Source organism: Callorhinus ursinus, unplaced genomic scaffold (genome assembly GCF_003265705.2).
Source record: "Callorhinus ursinus isolate GAN/ISIS: 27379988/994484 unplaced genomic scaffold, GSC_fseal_2.0 scaffold1, whole genome shotgun sequence".
NCBI classification, from domain to species: Eukaryota; Metazoa; Chordata; class Mammalia; order Carnivora; family Otariidae; genus Callorhinus; species Callorhinus ursinus.
This window is the reverse complement of record NW_027397063.1, coordinates 106,568,783-106,586,174: the sequence shown is the minus strand read 5'-3', so window position 1 is coordinate 106,586,174 and position 17,392 is coordinate 106,568,783. Positions and strand designations below refer to the sequence as shown.

At 36.8% G+C, this 17,392-nt stretch overlaps 1 protein-coding gene and 1 long non-coding RNA gene across 2 annotated transcripts in view; one reads left to right on the top strand and one right to left on the bottom strand.

Annotated features, from left to right (window-relative positions):
- Window positions 1–11,400, bottom strand: part of LOC112822539 (phospholipid scramblase 4) — a 54,289-nt gene extending 42,889 nt beyond the window's left edge. Inside the window, exons 1-2 of the mRNA XM_025870267.2 lie at window positions 11,270–11,400; window positions 10,735–10,796 (exon numbers count right to left, since the gene is read on the bottom strand). The gene's annotated coding sequence lies outside the window, so the exon portion shown is untranslated. The remainder of the gene's footprint in view (window positions 1–10,734; window positions 10,797–11,269) is intronic.
- A 118-nt stretch (window positions 11,401–11,518) lies between these two features.
- Window positions 11,519–17,392, top strand: part of LOC141370763 (uncharacterized) — a 16,079-nt gene continuing 10,205 nt past the window's right edge. The window contains exon 1 of the long non-coding RNA XR_012375085.1: window positions 11,519–11,650. This is a non-coding gene — a long non-coding RNA (uncharacterized lncRNA). The remainder of the gene's footprint in view (window positions 11,651–17,392) is intronic.

Genomic DNA, 17,392 nt, shown 5'->3' with positions numbered 1-17,392 from the left:
AAAATACTGATTTGAAGGGACACATGCACCCTGATGTTTATAGCAGCCTTATCAACAGTAGCCAAATTATTGACTGATGAATGGATAAAAAAGATGTGGTATATATACAATAGAGTATTACTCAGCCATCAGCAAGAATGAAATGTTGTCATTTGCAATGATGTGGATGGAGCTAGACTGTATTATGCTAAGCAAAATAAGTCAGTCAGAGAAAGACAAGTACTGTATGATTTCACTCATGTGGAATTTAAGAAACAAACAGATGAGAATAGGGGAAAGGGAAAAAAAACAGAGGGAAGCAAATCATAAGAAACTCTTTAACTACAGAGAACAGAGGGTTGATGGAGGGGACGTGAAAGGGGGGTGAGCTAAATGGGTGATGGGCATTAAGGAGGGCACCTGTGTTGAGCACTACGTGTTATATGTAGGTGATGAATCACTAAATTCTACTCCTGAAACCAATATCACACTATATGTTAACTAAATAAAATTTAAATAAAAATTTGAAAAAAATTTTTTTTAATTATAAATAAATAAATAAATAAATAAATAAATAAATAAAAACTTACAACAAAGCTACAGTAATCCAAATAGTGTGGTACTGACCTATGATAGACATATGGACCAATGAAACAGAATTGGGTGCCAAGACCATTCAATGAGGAAGGAGTAGTCTTTTCAACAAACAGTGTTGGGAAAACTGTGTATCTACATAAAAAAGAATGGGTTTGGACCCCTACAATATCCCATACAAAATAATTAAGTCAAAATGGACCATAAACCTAAATGCAAAAGGTAAAACTAAGAAATTTTAAAAGAAAAATGGGAGCAAATCATCATCACTTTGGGTTGGGGAATGGCTTCACAGATATGACACCAACAGCACAGGCAACAACAAAACAGAAAATAAATTGGACTTCATCAAAATTTTAAAAGTTTGTGGTTCAAAGAATACCATGATTATCCAATACGAAAGATAATCCACAGAATGAGATAAAACATTTGTTTATCTGGTAAGGGACTTTCATCTAGAATATAGGGAGAACACTCAGAACTCAATTAATAAAGACAAATAACCCAACTAAAAATAGGATTTGGACACTTTTCCAGGGAAGATACATGAATGCCAATAAGGACATAAAAAGATTCTCAAAATCATTAGTCATCAAAGGCATGCAAATCAAAACTACAGTTAACTTTTCAGATCTACTATGATACCTATACTCAAAAATACAGATAATAACAAGTGTCAGCAAATATGGGAAGATACTGGAAACGCTCACTCACAGCTGGTGGAAATGCAAAATGGTGCATCTGCTCTAGAAAACAGTCTGGCGGTTCCTTGAAAGATTAAACATAGAGTTTAATATGGTTAATACAGTTAAACATACGACAGTAATTCTATTCCTAGGTACATACTCAAGAGAAATAAAAACAAACATTTTCACAAAAACATGTACATAGCAGCATTATTTCAAAGAGCCAAAAAATGGAAATAACTCAAATGTCCACCAACTGCTGAATGGATAAACTTTGAAAAGTGATATATCCCGACAATGGGATACTGTTAAGCCATAAATGGTAATAAAGTCTAATACATACAATTTGAATGAACCTCGAAAAAATTAACCGAGTGAAAGAAGTCACTCACAGAAGACCACATACTGTATGATTCCTTTTACATGAACCATCCGGAATAGGCAAGTCTATAAAGATAGAAAGGAGATTAGTGGTTTTAAGAGGCTGGAGGAATAGTGACAGGAATGTGGAATGACTGCTATTGGTCATGAGTTTCTTTTTGGAATTATGAAAATTTTCTAGTATTAGATTATGATGAGGCTGCAAAACTCTGTGAGTACGGTAAAAATCAATAAACTTTAGACAAGTGAATTGTATGATATGTAAACTATACCTCAATAAAGTGATTAAAAGAAAAAAGCTGAATATTAATATTCCACAAGTAGGTTTCAGAGCAAAGAAAATTATCAGAGGGCCATCATTTAAAAGTAGGAGTCAAACCAACAAGACATAGCAATCCTAAATGTCACTGTACCTAAAATTAGGGCTTCAAAATCCATGAAGCTAACACTGACAGCACTGAAAGGAGAAACAGACAAGTCCCTAATTACAGTTGGAGACGAGACTTGAACACTTACTTCCTCCTTCTGTAATCTAAAGCACCAGTGGAGAGATAATCAGCAATTATACTAAAGAACTAAAACATCAACCAACAGCAACATTTTAGAACACTCCACTCAACCACATCAGAATACTCATTCTTTTCACAATGAATCATGGAACACTACATCAAAAACTAATGATGTGATGTATGGTGATTAACGTAACATAAAAAAAAAAAAAGAATACCCATTCTTTTCAACACATGGAAATTTCACCCAGACCATATTCTGGGTCATAAAACAAACCATTAAAAGTTACAAAGAATTTTTTAAAAATTACAAAGGATTGGGGCACCTGGGTGGCTCAGTTGGGTTAAGTGGTTGCCTTTGGCTCAGGTCATGATCTCGGAGTCCTGGGATCAAGCCCCACTGCAGGCTCCGCGCTCAGCAGGGAGTCTGCTTCTCCTCCCTCTGTCCCTCCCCGTCCCACTAGTGCTTGCTCGTGCTCTCTCTCTCAAATAAATAAAATTTTTTTAAAAAATTACAAAAGATTAAAATCAAAGTGTGTTTTCTGACCATACTGTAATGTAGCTGGAAATCACTAACTGAAGAGTAACAGGAAAATCTCCAACCACCTAGAAATAAAAACAACACACTTCTAAATAATCCATAGTCAAAAAAGATGTATCAAGGGAATTAAGAAAATATTTTGAACTGAATGAACACAATAGGTCATGAATGTGGTGAACTCCCAGAAGCATATATATTTTCCAAGGATTTTATAAGCTGAAAGTTATTCATATAGCAATTTCCCCCAAGACTGACCTCATGTGGAGTTCAACTATAGTTAATATAACTTCCTTGGGTAGCTGAAATACTACTGATATCATCTTTCATTATCTACTTGCAAACTAGTTGATTTACATTTAAATTTGGAGAACTTTACATTATTAACAATTTCCTTCTCTCCTTAAAAATGTGATTGTCCCATGGTAAATTTATCAAAGTCAGTAGCTTTCTGGGTTTAGCTATTGCAATGATCATACAGTAGATTCCATGTGGGGTCAATTCTTCTCACAAAAACGAAATATTCTGCAAAAACACTGCATACATAGTTTAGGTTAAGGACTTTTCACAGGTATCACAAAGCAAATAGTATCATGAATCCAGCAAAATCCACCTCATCATGCCTCAATAAAGTCATCACCTGTTTAAATGTATCTCATTATCCTTCCTTGGATAAAGGCCTAACACTGCCATTAGAAAGAAAAAAAAATTAAGGGATGAAATACATTTCTACTGGGAATATTTAATTATTCAAATATAGAAACATATAATGCATATGCACATATTATAAACAACTAAGAGAATGATTCCTTGCGCCTGAGTGGCTCAGTCGGTTAGTCTGCCTTTGGCTCAAGTCATGATCCCGGGGTCCTGGGATTGAGTCCAGCAGCAGACTCCTTGCTCCACTGGGAGCCTGCTTCTCCCTCTGCCTCTTCTCTCTCTCATGAATAAATAAATAAAATCTTAAAAAAAAATGATTCCAAAAATCTGGGACATAATCAAATTTGCAGATCTTTTATTTCTTTTCTACTGGGAAAACTTTCAAAACTTTTATGAGCATATAAACCCCCAACATTAAAATACAAAAAAATTTGAGAAAATAAAATTGAAATAAAAATTAACACTTTCTACAGCTGAATACGATAGTGGTGTTTTGGGTAGATTTTTTAGCTGGATAGAGTTGCTAAGGATATTTTTAACGTAAATATTCTTAGATTATGACAAAGTTTTTTTTTAACTTTTGCTAAAATGCTATTCAAAGTTACTTGACATAGTAGAAATTTTTAAAAGATTAATAGGATATGCAACTTCCCTACAAAAATTTTCCAAATATTAAGTCACCATTCGATATTAACATTTCCAAAATGTATGTGAACATTTCTCTGCCTTCTTAACCCAATATTGTTAGGAATATTTAAGAAGGTCAAATTTGCTAAATATGTTATTAAATAATATGGCCCAGTTTCTTCTTGTGAATGTAAATACGAAATTTTCATCACACTTAAACTGAAAAAACTGCAAATATTTCGTAAAGAGAACTTTAGTCACATAGAACACATACAAATAAAATGTGCTAGGTAATCAAGCATGAAAGTTTGAACAAATTGATTTCCAAAGTTCCTTCCCACACAAAAATCTGTACCTCAGCAATCAAGCACAATAATTCTCAAGGTGGAAGGAGCAGGGGGCGCCTGGGTGGCTCTGTGGTTTTAAGCATCTGCCTTCGGCTCAGGTCATGATCTAAGGGTCATGAGATCGAGCCCCGCATTGGGCTCTCTGCTCAGTGGGGAGTCTGCTTCTCCCTCTGTACTCTCCCTCTCTTTCTCTCTGTCAAATAAATAAAATCTTTAAAAAGGAGAAAAAAGGACGTCTGGAACTATTCCAAATATGCCACATAGCATGTCAGACCAGGTGACGCTGACATTGCTGATTTAGGATCATACTCTAAGAATCGCAAATCTAGGGCGCCTGGGTGGCTCAGTTGGTTGAGCGACTGCCTTCGGCTCAGGTCATGATCCTGGAGTCCCGGGATCGAGTCCCACATCGGGCTCCCTGCTCAGCAGGGTGTCTGCTTCTCCCTTGGACCCTCCCCCATCTCATGCTCTCTCTCTCTATCTCATTCTCTCTCTCAAATAAATAAATAAAATCTTTAAAAAAAAAAAAGAATCGCAAATCTAGGGGACTTCTTTCTCTAAGTGTATGAGGCTTGAAACCATTTCCCACGTGATTCTGATATACCCTTCACCACACACCCACCCATCTAAAACTACAGATCTCTCTTTCCCAAGTAAAAATCCATCTTCAAAAGGAATCATATCTTAATAAACTCAATTAAATCTTCAATTTACTAATGAAATACCTATCTAAATTTTTCCTCAAACCTCATTGGTAAACCCAAGTAAATCTCTTCTGAAGTTCAAAGAAATCCAAAATATGCTGTAAAATTTTTAAGTGATACAAGGAATATAATCTAGTATTTATAATCTGAATTAAAAAAAAAAGAAATAAAACTGACAATATATTCTCTTGTAGTGTATCTGTAACTATTCAGATCTCAAGCTCACCAAAGTTGAAATGTTTTACACACAGTTCCAAGTACAATTCTCTTTATAGACTTTAAGCCAAAATCTTGGCTCCTGTGAGTATGTATAATTGTGTTGACTAGTTTTATGGGTTTCTTGGTTACTAGGGAACCGGATAGTTGAATGGGCTCAATATGAATGGATTAAAGTCCAATGACCGTGAAGAATTCAGTCACTTTCTGTTCCATACCTTGGCAACTTAACAGGTTGCTGTTACACAGCTAGAATTAAGAAACTATCCTACTCAAAAAGCTATTACAAAGGGTTGCACTAACAAGATAAACCTAGGTCTGTTACTTTAGGATAAAATATGCAGTAGAAATGTCCCGAAGATGCACAGAATCTCTCATTAACATGATTTGTAGCACATATATTTAATTATATCTTTGCATGAAATCAGACCTACAAAAAACTTCAAAGAAACTGTGGTTTTCACTAGGAACAAATAAAAATGTTGGTAAAATCTAATCAATTTTGGGGGCGCCTGTGTGGCTCAGTTGGTTAAGGGACTGCCTCTGTCTCAGGTCATGATCCTGGAGTCCCGGGATTGAGTCCCGTATCAGGCTCCCTGCTCAGCAGGGAGTCTGCTTCTCCCTCTGACCCTCTTCCCTCTCATGTTCTCTGTCTCTCATTCTCTCCCTCTCAAATAAATAAATAAAATCTTTAAAAAAAAATCTAATCAATTTTTACTGTTATGTTTTCATAACCTATATAAACATATTTCTTGTTTCGGTCACACCATGATTCCTTCCAAACAAAAGGTCTGCGGTGGAATATTTCTTTCTTTTTAGCAGAGAAGAATATTGGAGGTTGGTTATTTGGCTTTGTTTTAAAATAAAAGAATGAGATTAGGAGGCGCCTGGGTGGCTCAGTCAGTTAAGTGTCTGACTCTTGGTTTAGGCTCAGGTCATGATCTCAGGTTTCTGAGATCAAGCCCTAGGGCAGGCTCTGCATGCTCAGTAGGGAGTCTGCTTCTCTCCCTCTCCCTCTGCGTCTTCCCCCACTCACGTGTGCACTTTCTCGCTCTCAAATAAATCTTTAAAAAATGAAGTAAAAGAATGAGATGAAATGGAAGCAAAGCAGGACACCTGGGTGGCTCAGTGGATTGAGTGTCCTACTCTTGATTTGGGCTCAGGTCATGATCTCAGGGTCCTCAGATTGAGCCCCACATAGGGCTCTGTGCTCAGCAGGAAACGTGCTTGATATTCTCCCTCTGCCTCTGCCACTTCTGCAGCGCTCCTGTGCATGTGCCCACATGAGCGTTTGCTCTCTCTCTCAAAATAAATCTTTAAATGGAAGCAAAGTGATAGCCACAGTTCATAAATAGCTTTTATTAGACATTAAATTGGTTTCAATTGTTTGAAAAGAATATTAGGTCTCTCCATTTTAGCTTTTAAGGGGGTTTTGTTACCTGGAGTACAAAAATATCAGAAGAGTAATATTATTATAATATTTATACAACACATTTAAGGAAACATTACCATGTCAATTATGATACCTGGAAGATTACCAGAAAATGCCTTATTGGGTTATTTTCTGGCTAGTCTTCTAGTATTAAAAACTAACAAAACAGGATGGCATATGACTTACAATTAAATCATTTTGGTAAGAAACCTTACATTTAAAAGAACATATTTTAAAATAGGTATTATTTGCAAACAAACACTGGAATTAATCAAGTAGTCAAGGAGTACATATATTTATACCAGAAAAGTAAAAATCTCTCCTACCTAGATCCTCATTTCTCATTTCAAAAGGCAACCACAGATGGACTTTTTGTCTTCCACGAGATTTTCTAAGTATACATAAACTAATATATATGTCTTTTCATACAAATGACAGTCCTCTACACACCTTTCTGTATTTTGTTTCTTCATGTGTTAAAAATGTCTTGATGTTGACTACAATTCATATAACATTATTCTTTTTAATGGCCGTACCAGTTTATTTAATTGGCCTATTTTTTTTAAGTTTTTATTTAAGTTCCAGTTAGTTAACATAGTGTTATATTAGTTTCAGGTGTACAATATAGTTATTCAATACTCCCATACATGGCCCTGTGCTCATCACAAGCGCACTCCTTCATCCCCATCACATATTTAACCCACCCCCCTGCCCAGCTCCATTCTGGTAATCATCAGTTTTAACTGGCCTATCAATGATGAAAATTTAAACAGTTTCCAAATACCTGCAATTAAAACCATGCTAAAATAGACTTACATATACTTCTTTGTGTACCTGTGTATTAAATTCCTGGAAGCAGAACTGCTGGATCAAAGTTTTGTGCATTTTTATTTTGATATATACTCTCAAACTGTATTCCAAAGGATGAGAATCAATTCACATGAGACAAAAATGTGTTAAGAGTCCTAATATGATGTGTTATCAACATTTTTCTCATTGACAATCTGAAAAGTAAAACCACTCTATTTTTCATATCTCATGAGGAAGTTGAGCAGTTTTTATTACGTTTAAAAGTAATTTGCAACTCCATTTCTCTGAACTGTTTATCATTTGTCCATTTTTCCATTTGTCTTTTTTTAGATTTTCTTTATTAATATGAATAGTATTAGAACTTTAAGAATTTTTCCCCAAAATCTGTCCTTTATTTTTTTCTTCATTTTTGCCATATGTTCTTTTTTACTTTTTGTAGGTCAATTTTATTTTTTTTTAAGCATCTCTCTCTCTCATCCTGAAATACTGTAAAGGTTAATTTTAATTTTAGTACAATGCTGCTGAGAAACATAAAGAACATGAACATTCCTGCATTTTTTGTTTGTAAGAAAGTTAACAAGCTGTGAAATCCCTCAGGCAAAAGTTATGAAGAGAACAACACGGAAAGATTTGTGAAAAAAAAATTTTCTTTCTACATTGAATGACAACTAATATATCCAGAAAGGAATTATTCTTTTTTTTTAATTTAATTTTTTTAATTTTTTATTTTTTTAAAGATTTTATTTATTTATTTGAGCGAGAATGAGAGAGGGAGAGAGCACATGAGAGGGGGGAGGGCCAGAGGGAGAAGCAGACTCCCTACTGAGCAGGGAGTCCGATGCGGGACTCGATCCCAGGACTCCAGGATCATGACCTGAGCCGAAGGCAGTCGCTTAACCAACTGAGCCACCCAGGCGCCCAGAAAGGAATTATTCTATGTAAATTACTAAATACACTTCCAGGATCTTTATTATTTATTATTTTTCCTATTATAATAACATCACTTTTTCCTTAGACACACATACATTATAGAACTAAGAGAACATGAATACACACAATATAATTCAGTCTAGTTCTACATTATTTACAAAAATGTTGTTACTGTATATATATTCTATTTATATATATACTGTTTCAGCTTGTTTTCTGTGTTCCAACTTATAATATACTTTGGACATATTTCCACTTTAGAACATTTAGAGCTATCAACTGTTTTAAACTATACATCACCTCACCTTTGGATGTACCATAAATTATGTAACCAAATCCCAATCAATGGTTATGAAATTGTTTCCAAGTTTTCTGTATTACAAACAATACTACTGTGACCATCTTTGACACAGATTTTTATTTGCATGCCTAAGAGCATGATAAACTCCAATAACTGAATATTTGAAAAGTTTAATAGCTACCACCATAAAAAAGCTTTATCAATACATTTCCACTAAGAGTTTGTTAGACTGTATTTCTCTCAACTCATTATCAACAATGCTTAATATTATCAGACTTTCAAAATCAGTAAAACACACAAAAACTCTTATTTTAATTGTACTTTTCTGATAATTAGCATGGCTGAGGATACTGATTTCCATTTGCATTTCTCTTGCTTTGAACTATGTCCTCAAATTGATTTTAAAAGGCTTAATGAGAGTTCTAGGCATACTACTATAATTAGCTCTTTTTCTGTCAACAATTCCTCTATTTGTTTTCTGAATGCGAATTGTTAGTACGAACCATGTCCCTAAATAGGCTGTAGGTTTTTCTATCAACCTCAAAAACACTTTACCCACATGCCATGTTCACAAATACTCATTCAGGTTTTCTTCTTTTACTTTCAGATTTCATACCTTTATATTAAAATTAATAAGTCATCTAGATCACATTTGTGTGCTAAGAGTAAGAAAGTTCCAGTTTTATTATTAGTTTTCCCAAATAAATACCTCATTATTTAAGCATGATCAATTACATGTCATTTCTTCCCCACTACTTGATTTAAAATGTATGTTTAGGGGCGCCTGGGTGGCTCAGTTGGTTAAGCGACTGCCTTCGGCTCAGGTCACGATCCTGGAGTCCCGGGATGGAGTCCCGCATCAGGCTCCCTGCTCAGCAGGGAGTCTGCTTCTCCCTCTGACCTTCCCCCCTCTCATGTGCTCTCTCTCATTCTCTCAAATAAATAAAATCTTTAAAATAAAATAAAATATAATGTATGCTTATAAAATGGTAGCATTCCTTTTATTCTTGTTTGTCTCTTCAGTTTCATTGACTTGTCTGGTCTATTCCCTACTCCACTGTCTTTTAATCACTATAGTTTGATAATACCTTTTATTATGTAGTAAATATACCTACTGTTTTTCCACAAGGGCTGAACAGTTGACTTAGAAACAGAAAAATTCAGTTAGGAATCTATTTAATTTACATATTCTCTTAAAGGAATTATATCTTTAGAAAAACATATCTTATTGCATTTTTACTTATACATTCATTGTATTTTCATGTCTGTAGTTTTACTTTTTAATAAGTTTTCCATTTCGTGTTATTTCAGGCTAAACTGAACGGTTTATTTTGTTCAATTGTATTTTTTGTTTATGTAACATCTATTGATATCTATTAATTATGGTTAGATGCAACCAGACACTTCATTAAATTCTTTTTCCAGGATATTTTCAGTTGCTTCCTACAGACATTCAAGATACACAGTCACATTATGTGTAAAAAGAGATAATTTCTTTTCTTTTTTCCTAATCTGAATGTTAATGTGTTCCCTTGCCTGATATCACTGGTCTATACAATTCACAACAATGTCACAGAATGTCATGAGGAGCATTCTTGGCTTTCCCAAATCTAATGGAAATGACGCTAGTATTTCAAAATTAACCAAAATAATTGAGTAAAATATTAAATACATATTCTTAAGTAGGTGGGAAAATCAATCTTTTTTTTTATATGGTGGGAAATCAATCTTAATGCCTAATAAGTTTCATCTGTACTCGTTTTGGTAGCTACATTTTAAACACGCAATATAGAATTAAAAACTCAACTGAATTGTAGATCCTAAGATAAAAATACCAGAAAATAAATGAAAGAAAAATCTAAGTCTTGAAACATAAACGTTTTATTTTATAGAAACATCGCAAGTACACCCCAAAATAAATTACATCACCCCAGTTTGTCCGCATTTTCAAAATGAGAGAAGGGTTCTCTCCAGTAACCCCCGCCCATCTGCCCGCCAAATTTGTGAAGTTACCACAAACCCTTTTACCTGCGAATCGAATCAGCCTGGCGGGAGTACCTGAGTGCAGCGCCAAGGGAATGCCTGCGAGAGACGCAAGAGAAGCCCCATCAGGCAGGACCCGGCCTGCGAGACAGAGCGGGCCCCAGAACGCGCCTTCCTCCCGCAGAAGACGCTAGAAAGGAGACGGGGAGGGCCGGGAAGGGCAGCCAACTCTCCCAGAGCGCATTTTTGCTCCTGCAGAACGGTCTTCCCAACAGAAAGCTTTCATTCCGGGGCCGCTGCAGCTCATGTTAAGGTCCAGGGGGCCCCGACCCCCAACCCGGGGATGGAAAGAGGCTCTGCCTGTCCCTCCGCGTCTCCCGACAGACGCGCGCCCGGAGCCCCGAAACTCCGGCACCACCTGAGGATGCAGCGCGCGGCACAGCGGGCCGGCCAGTGCCGGTCCAGGACGCCGCGCGTCTCCGCGTCCGCCAGCTCCCGGCCTCTCCTACCACCCAGCACCGCGCCCGCGCCTCCGGGATCCCGCTCCTCGCACGCCGCCCGACCCCACTCACCGCCCGGCCCGCTGTGTCTTCTCCGCACTCGCGACGTCAAGCCCGGGGTCTAAGTTTCTCCGCGGAGCGGAGTAAAGAGGCGGGGCGGGGAAGGAGAGAAGGAAGAGGAGGACTTTTCAAATTAAAAACAAACTAGAGCCCGGAGGGGAGGGGGCGGTGCGGGGCTCAGGGGCGTGGTCCCGACTCGCCCGGACCCGCCCCCAGGGCGAGCGGCCGTGCGGGCCTCGGACCCCGCCCCCCGCGCTTGGCGCTGGGCCGCCGCGGCTCGGTTGTCCCGGGAGGCGCGGGGCGCCGCTGGCGTGGGCGTCCGAACGCGAGAGGAGGGGGAGGGGGACACGGAGAGAAAAGTTGTCACAGCTCTAGTGTGAGGTGAAGAGAAAGGTAAGGGCCTGTCGACGGGTGCCTCTAATCAGGGAAGCAGGTTCCACAGCCTGTGAGGAGTTTTGCAGACAGAGATTACTGTGCGTGGAAAGGAAAAGAAACCACTCTTTCGCAAGAGCCCGGTTAATTTGCATCTGCTCCCACCCCCCAGACCCTGGCTTGGAGAATTGGCCTTGGCAGTGCGATGCTAGCTGGAAACACTCAGGCGCAGGCCCAGGCATTCTGTTTTCTTTTCCACAGGATTGGAGGAGGCCAATGTGATGTTGGAGGGAGGGAGTCCAGGAAAAAGGGAAGGGGAGCAGGGTTGCCTAGTTTTTTGACCCTGGGAGAAAACTGCCATTTGTTAATTACCACTGTTGAGCACAAATGCTTTTTTTCAGACTCCTGGGTTTCATCTCTGGGGTGGTCCATGGGGAGAAGCACAAGCCACTGACTGGAGCTAGGGGAGTCTAAAAAGTTCCCTGATGTTATAAAAAAAATCAGAGCTGGGCAGAAGTAAATTAGATTAAGCTCTGAAGAGTACTTGGCAGTGTTCCACTATGGGAGAAGTTTGGATGGGGGAGGGCATATGGGAGTGGAGTTCTGGAATTTTCCATTTTTTCTTTGTATGTATGGTACTTGTTAGTATGCAAGTGAGAATAGATTTAAAAAATTCATATTGTATTTCTCAGTAATAATTGCGCAAGACATTATATAAATATAGAAAGAAAGTTAAATGGAAAGCATAAAACAAACTTGGCAAAAACTGCAGCAAAATATACTATTTATTAGCTTTGTTCTGAATTCATGAGAGTGATCAAGAAATTGAGCTTATGAATGCAAACATCCACAATGGCCACATGAAAGATGGCAAAAAGTTCAAAAGCAAAACATGTCGTGTGAAACACTGCTTTGAGGGGGACGGGAAGAGAAATTGAAAGTGTGCCTTATGCTCAAATCAGAAGTTTTGAGGAGAATAAAAATGATTCAGACCCATGTCTTTCAGAGATTCCTGATGTGATGACATTTCTACTTGAATACTTCAAGGGATGACAAATTCATTATTTTTTTTTTTGTACTAATCCTATTTAGTTGCTCTGCTTCTTAGCTACATCTCTTTTGTACTTTCTTTTTACTGGGTGTTCTTATATTACCGCAATCTGCTTAGAGTTAATATTGTACTTCATATAAAATTAAAAAATTTGTGACAGGACTTTTTGGTTCCTCAGTACTATGTGCCATTGCTCTCATGCTTTACATGCACACAAATTATAAACCACATAGTAAAATGTTGTTTTGATAAAGCAGTTAGTTGTCTTGTACAGATATTAAGAGAAGAAAAAAAGATAACTTTTATATTTACCCACATATACATAATTTTTGTTCTTCATTTTTTTCTTATAGATAGAGACTTACCTCAGGCTGGAGAATTTCCTTTAGTATTTCTTGTAGTTCAGAACAGCTACAGAGAAATTCTCTCAGCTTTTTAAATCTAAAATATTTTTATTTTAGATGCATTTTAATGGTATCTTCACTGGATATAGAATTTTGGGCAAACAGATTTTTTTCTTTGCAGTTTTAACTTCCATTTTTATATGATGGGATTCATATTATTGGTTTTGAGATGAAATTTTTTAGCTTTGGTTTTCTGCAGTTAGTTTATGATATGTAGTTTTCTTTGTATTTATCCTACTTAGAGTCCACTGAGTGTCATAGATAGGTAGGTTGATCATGGTAAACTTTCAACCATTATTTTTAAATTACTTCCTTAGCCCATTCTTGCTCTTCCCCTTCCTTCTGTGAATCCAATTAAATGTTTGTTAGACTAGTTAATATTGCCTCATAGGTCACAAAGACTTTGTTTACTTTTTTCTAATTTTTTTCTCTTTAAGTTGAATAATTCCTGTGGATTGCTCTTAATAATATACTGGCCTTATTTCAATCTGCTGTTAAGCCCTTTACCAATATTACACTTTCAGTTCTAGTATTTCTGTTTGGTTCTTTTTCACAGTTTCTGTGTACCTGCTGAGATTGCACACCTGTTCATTTTGACCATCATTTTTAAAAATTATTAAACATATTTATAATACTGGTTTACTCCCCTATGCCACTAGGTGATTCACCTTGGGATCTATTTCTATAGGTTGCTTTTTTTTTTTTTGACAGAGCACAGACACCCACAATTTTCTGTTTCTTAGGATATATATTAATTTTTCATTGTGTATAGGATGTTAAGGATAATATATTGTAGAGTTTCTGATTTCTGTCTTCTTCCTCTGAAAAGGCTCAATTATTCTCTGACATGTAATTGAAGGCAAATCATCTTTAACTTCTGGAGCCTTTGGTTCATACTTTCTTAAGACTAGTCTGTCAAATGCCCGAAGGTTTTACCAAGCCCCTCTATCTTTGGCAGTCCTCATATTCCAAATTCTATTTCCTTGCGGTGTACAGCAACTGAAATCTCTGTCCAGTCCTTTTAGCTGTTACTGTCTGCTGGCATCGCGGAGGATCTCTAGCACATATATGGTTCAATGGTCAGTCAAGGTCAGTCAAGGATTTTAGGGCTTTTTATAGGCAGGTATTAAAGTTCTTCCCTCTTTGTCACCTACTCTCTGATATTACCCTCAGTGTGCTGCCGGAAATCTCTTCATGACATCACAAGTCAATAAAACTAAAGGATTCTACTTGAGTGCTAGCTGCTCTGCACCTGAGGACTGGGGAATGTCCCCAGGGAAAAGGCTGTATAAACATGCATCTCACTCAGTTATTTTAATTCCCTTCTTTTACTGGTCAAATCTCCTATAGTTTTGGTCAGGTTTTGACAGCTCTCCAATGTCTTCAAATAGTTGTGGGTTGTTTTTTTTTTTTCAGGTTTATTCTTATCGATGGGAGAGTTATCCCAGTACAAGCTAACTTATCATTATTGAAACTTTAACTCTCACAAACTCATAACATTTTTAAGCAGTTCATTGCTAGATAAACCAAACTGTTAGAAAGCTCTTTTTATTAAAGTCTATATCCAGAAAACATTCTTTTTTTCTTGATTCTATTGTTTGTTCCAAAAGAGAATATATTTCTAACTTTAATTCAATAGCTTTTTAAGTTTTTATAAGTTGCTGTCCACTTTTCCTAAAATATTTTCTTTGTAAGATTGAACACCTCTTGCTATTTCTATTTGTCATGATTGCAGATTCCTTAGATTGAGATTACTTTCCTTAGTGTGTGTACTAAGGAAACACACACTATGTGTGTGTTAGAGTTCTATTGATATTTCATTGTGTTAATTTGAAACACAACATTTATGTCAAGTCAATCCATAAGGAGAAACCTGACAATGAGAAACTTTACCCTGAAGCATATTGTTGCTTTCATTGTGTTATATAAGTATCAGACCAACTATTAGAAAACAATTGTTTTCTAATAGTTGGTCTGATACTTATATAACACAATGAAATATCAATAGAACTCTATTAATGAGGCCCAGTTACATTAGCTTTATCAGCGTATTAACCATTTCTAGTATATTTGTGGTGATTAAGTTTAGTTACCCTGGAGTCTGTCTTTTCATTGTATACTAGAGAAATTTTACTTATTAGTATTTGGTAGATGACCTTTTATTTATTAGTATTTGGTAGATGACCTCAGTTCTTTAGACTAGTAAGGTCTGTATATAAGGGATAAGGGAAATGGAACCCAAAGAATTTTAACAAAAGAGCAAACAAAGATAACAAGAAATGAGAGTAGGCTGAAGTTGGGGGTGGAGAGAGATGAGCATGGAAGAGAGGCTCTTCCCAGCAACTAGAGTAATGGCTTAATGGTTTTGCCAGCAAACAATATAAGGTGAATTGCCCAGTTTTCAATGATAATCCTGGCTGCTGTCAAAATTTTTGGAGTCAAAGTATTCCATGGCTCCCACAGTCTTCATATATTATAACATTGACCCAGAAAACAAACTTTCCTTCCAACTAATCAGTGTAAGGAGAGTATTTGAACAATGGGAAATATTTCTACTTGTGTGCAGCATTAGATATGAACAGGATGCCAGCAACAATATGCTTCAGGGTAAAGTTTCTCATTGTCAGGTTTCTCCTTATGGATTGACTTGACATAAATGTTGTGTTTCAAATTAACTTCTCTGGCACATTAACCAGGAAAAGTCAGTAAAAGCAGAAATCCTTGTGCTGACATTGTTTCTCTCCAGACCACATGTAATGGAAGTTTTTTGCTCTCTTTGGAATCCTACCTGCTCACTTAGGGCTAATTTAGGGAGGTCTCACCCAGAAACTCATTTAAAAAAAAAAAAAAAGATTTTATTTATTTACTTGAGAGACAGAGAGAGCAAGCACAGAAGCAAGGGGGTTGGGGGTGGGGGAGTGGAGGGGCAGAGGGAGAAGCAGAGAGAGCAGGGAGCCCCTCCGTGGGGCTCAATCCCAGGACTTGGAGATCATGACCTGAGCCTAAGGCAGACGCTTAACTGACGGAACCACCAGATGCCCCACTGCCCAGAAACTTATTTAATGGCAATTTAAGAACACAATCTGGTTAACCATTTATAGGTAATATCATCAAACCAGCTCTTTAAAGCTATAGATCCAGTGTCTATATAGGCAACTGACTTTTTATTTTAGAAACAGAAACTCATATTTTGCCCATGTAATTTCTTCTTCATTAAACCCGTTTAGCTCCTCAGCCTTATGACTAAAATTAGATGTAGCCTATTAAGGTTAATTTGAATTTGTATTCTGTTAACCTATCATGTTAGCTTTTTTCTTAGATTTTGTCATTAAAATTTGACTTTTTTATGTTTGCTCTTTTTATGTCTACATTCATGTCATTGATACAAATGCTGGGATAAATAAAGAATCTGATAAGTCATTACTAGAAGCTAATCTCAGGATGACAGAAATTCAGTAATGATTACTGAATTCTATAATTGTTCAATCAGCTAAAAACCCACTTAGATTGTCCTGTTATGTAATCACTTTTTTTTCTTGCTCAAAGCAATTAAAATGAATATTTCTGCTACATGTATGTTAAAACAATGTTCATCAGGGTGTTCTCACGATCTTTTATAGTAACAAGCTGGAAAGAGAAATGTGTCCAATTTATGAGTTTTGATATTTAAGAACACAAAATTGTTAATGTTCACCACCCCATTTGCTAAGTGCTTGCATACTATTATTAAAAAACAGTACTATAAATTTCCTTGAAATTGACATTGCAGTATATTGTGGGTTGAATTGCGTGCCCTAAAAGATCAGTTACTACCCTCACCCTTGGTACTTGTGCATGTGATTGGTCTTATTTGGACATAGGGCCTTTACAGATGTAATTAAATTAAGATGAAACCATATTAAATTGGGGTGATCTTAATCCAATGACTAGTGTCTTACAAGAAGAGAGAAATTGGAACACAGAGTCAGACAAAGGGAAGTACCATGTGACAATGCAGGCAGAGATTGGAGTGATGTATGTATAAAGCCAAGGAGCACCAAGGATTACTAGCAACCACCTGAAGCTAGGACAGGGGCATAGAAGTGATTCTTCCTGAGTCCGCAAGAATGAATCAACCTTGATAACACCTTTTCTTCAGATTTCTAGCCCCCAGAACTGTGACAGAATAAAATTCTGTTATTTAACGTGATCTAGTTTTTGGTAATTTGTTAAAGCAGCCATAGAAAATTAAAATAGAATATGCATGCACACGTTTGTGTGTGTGTGTGTGTGTGTGTGTGTGTGTGTGTGTGTATCTACAAATCAATA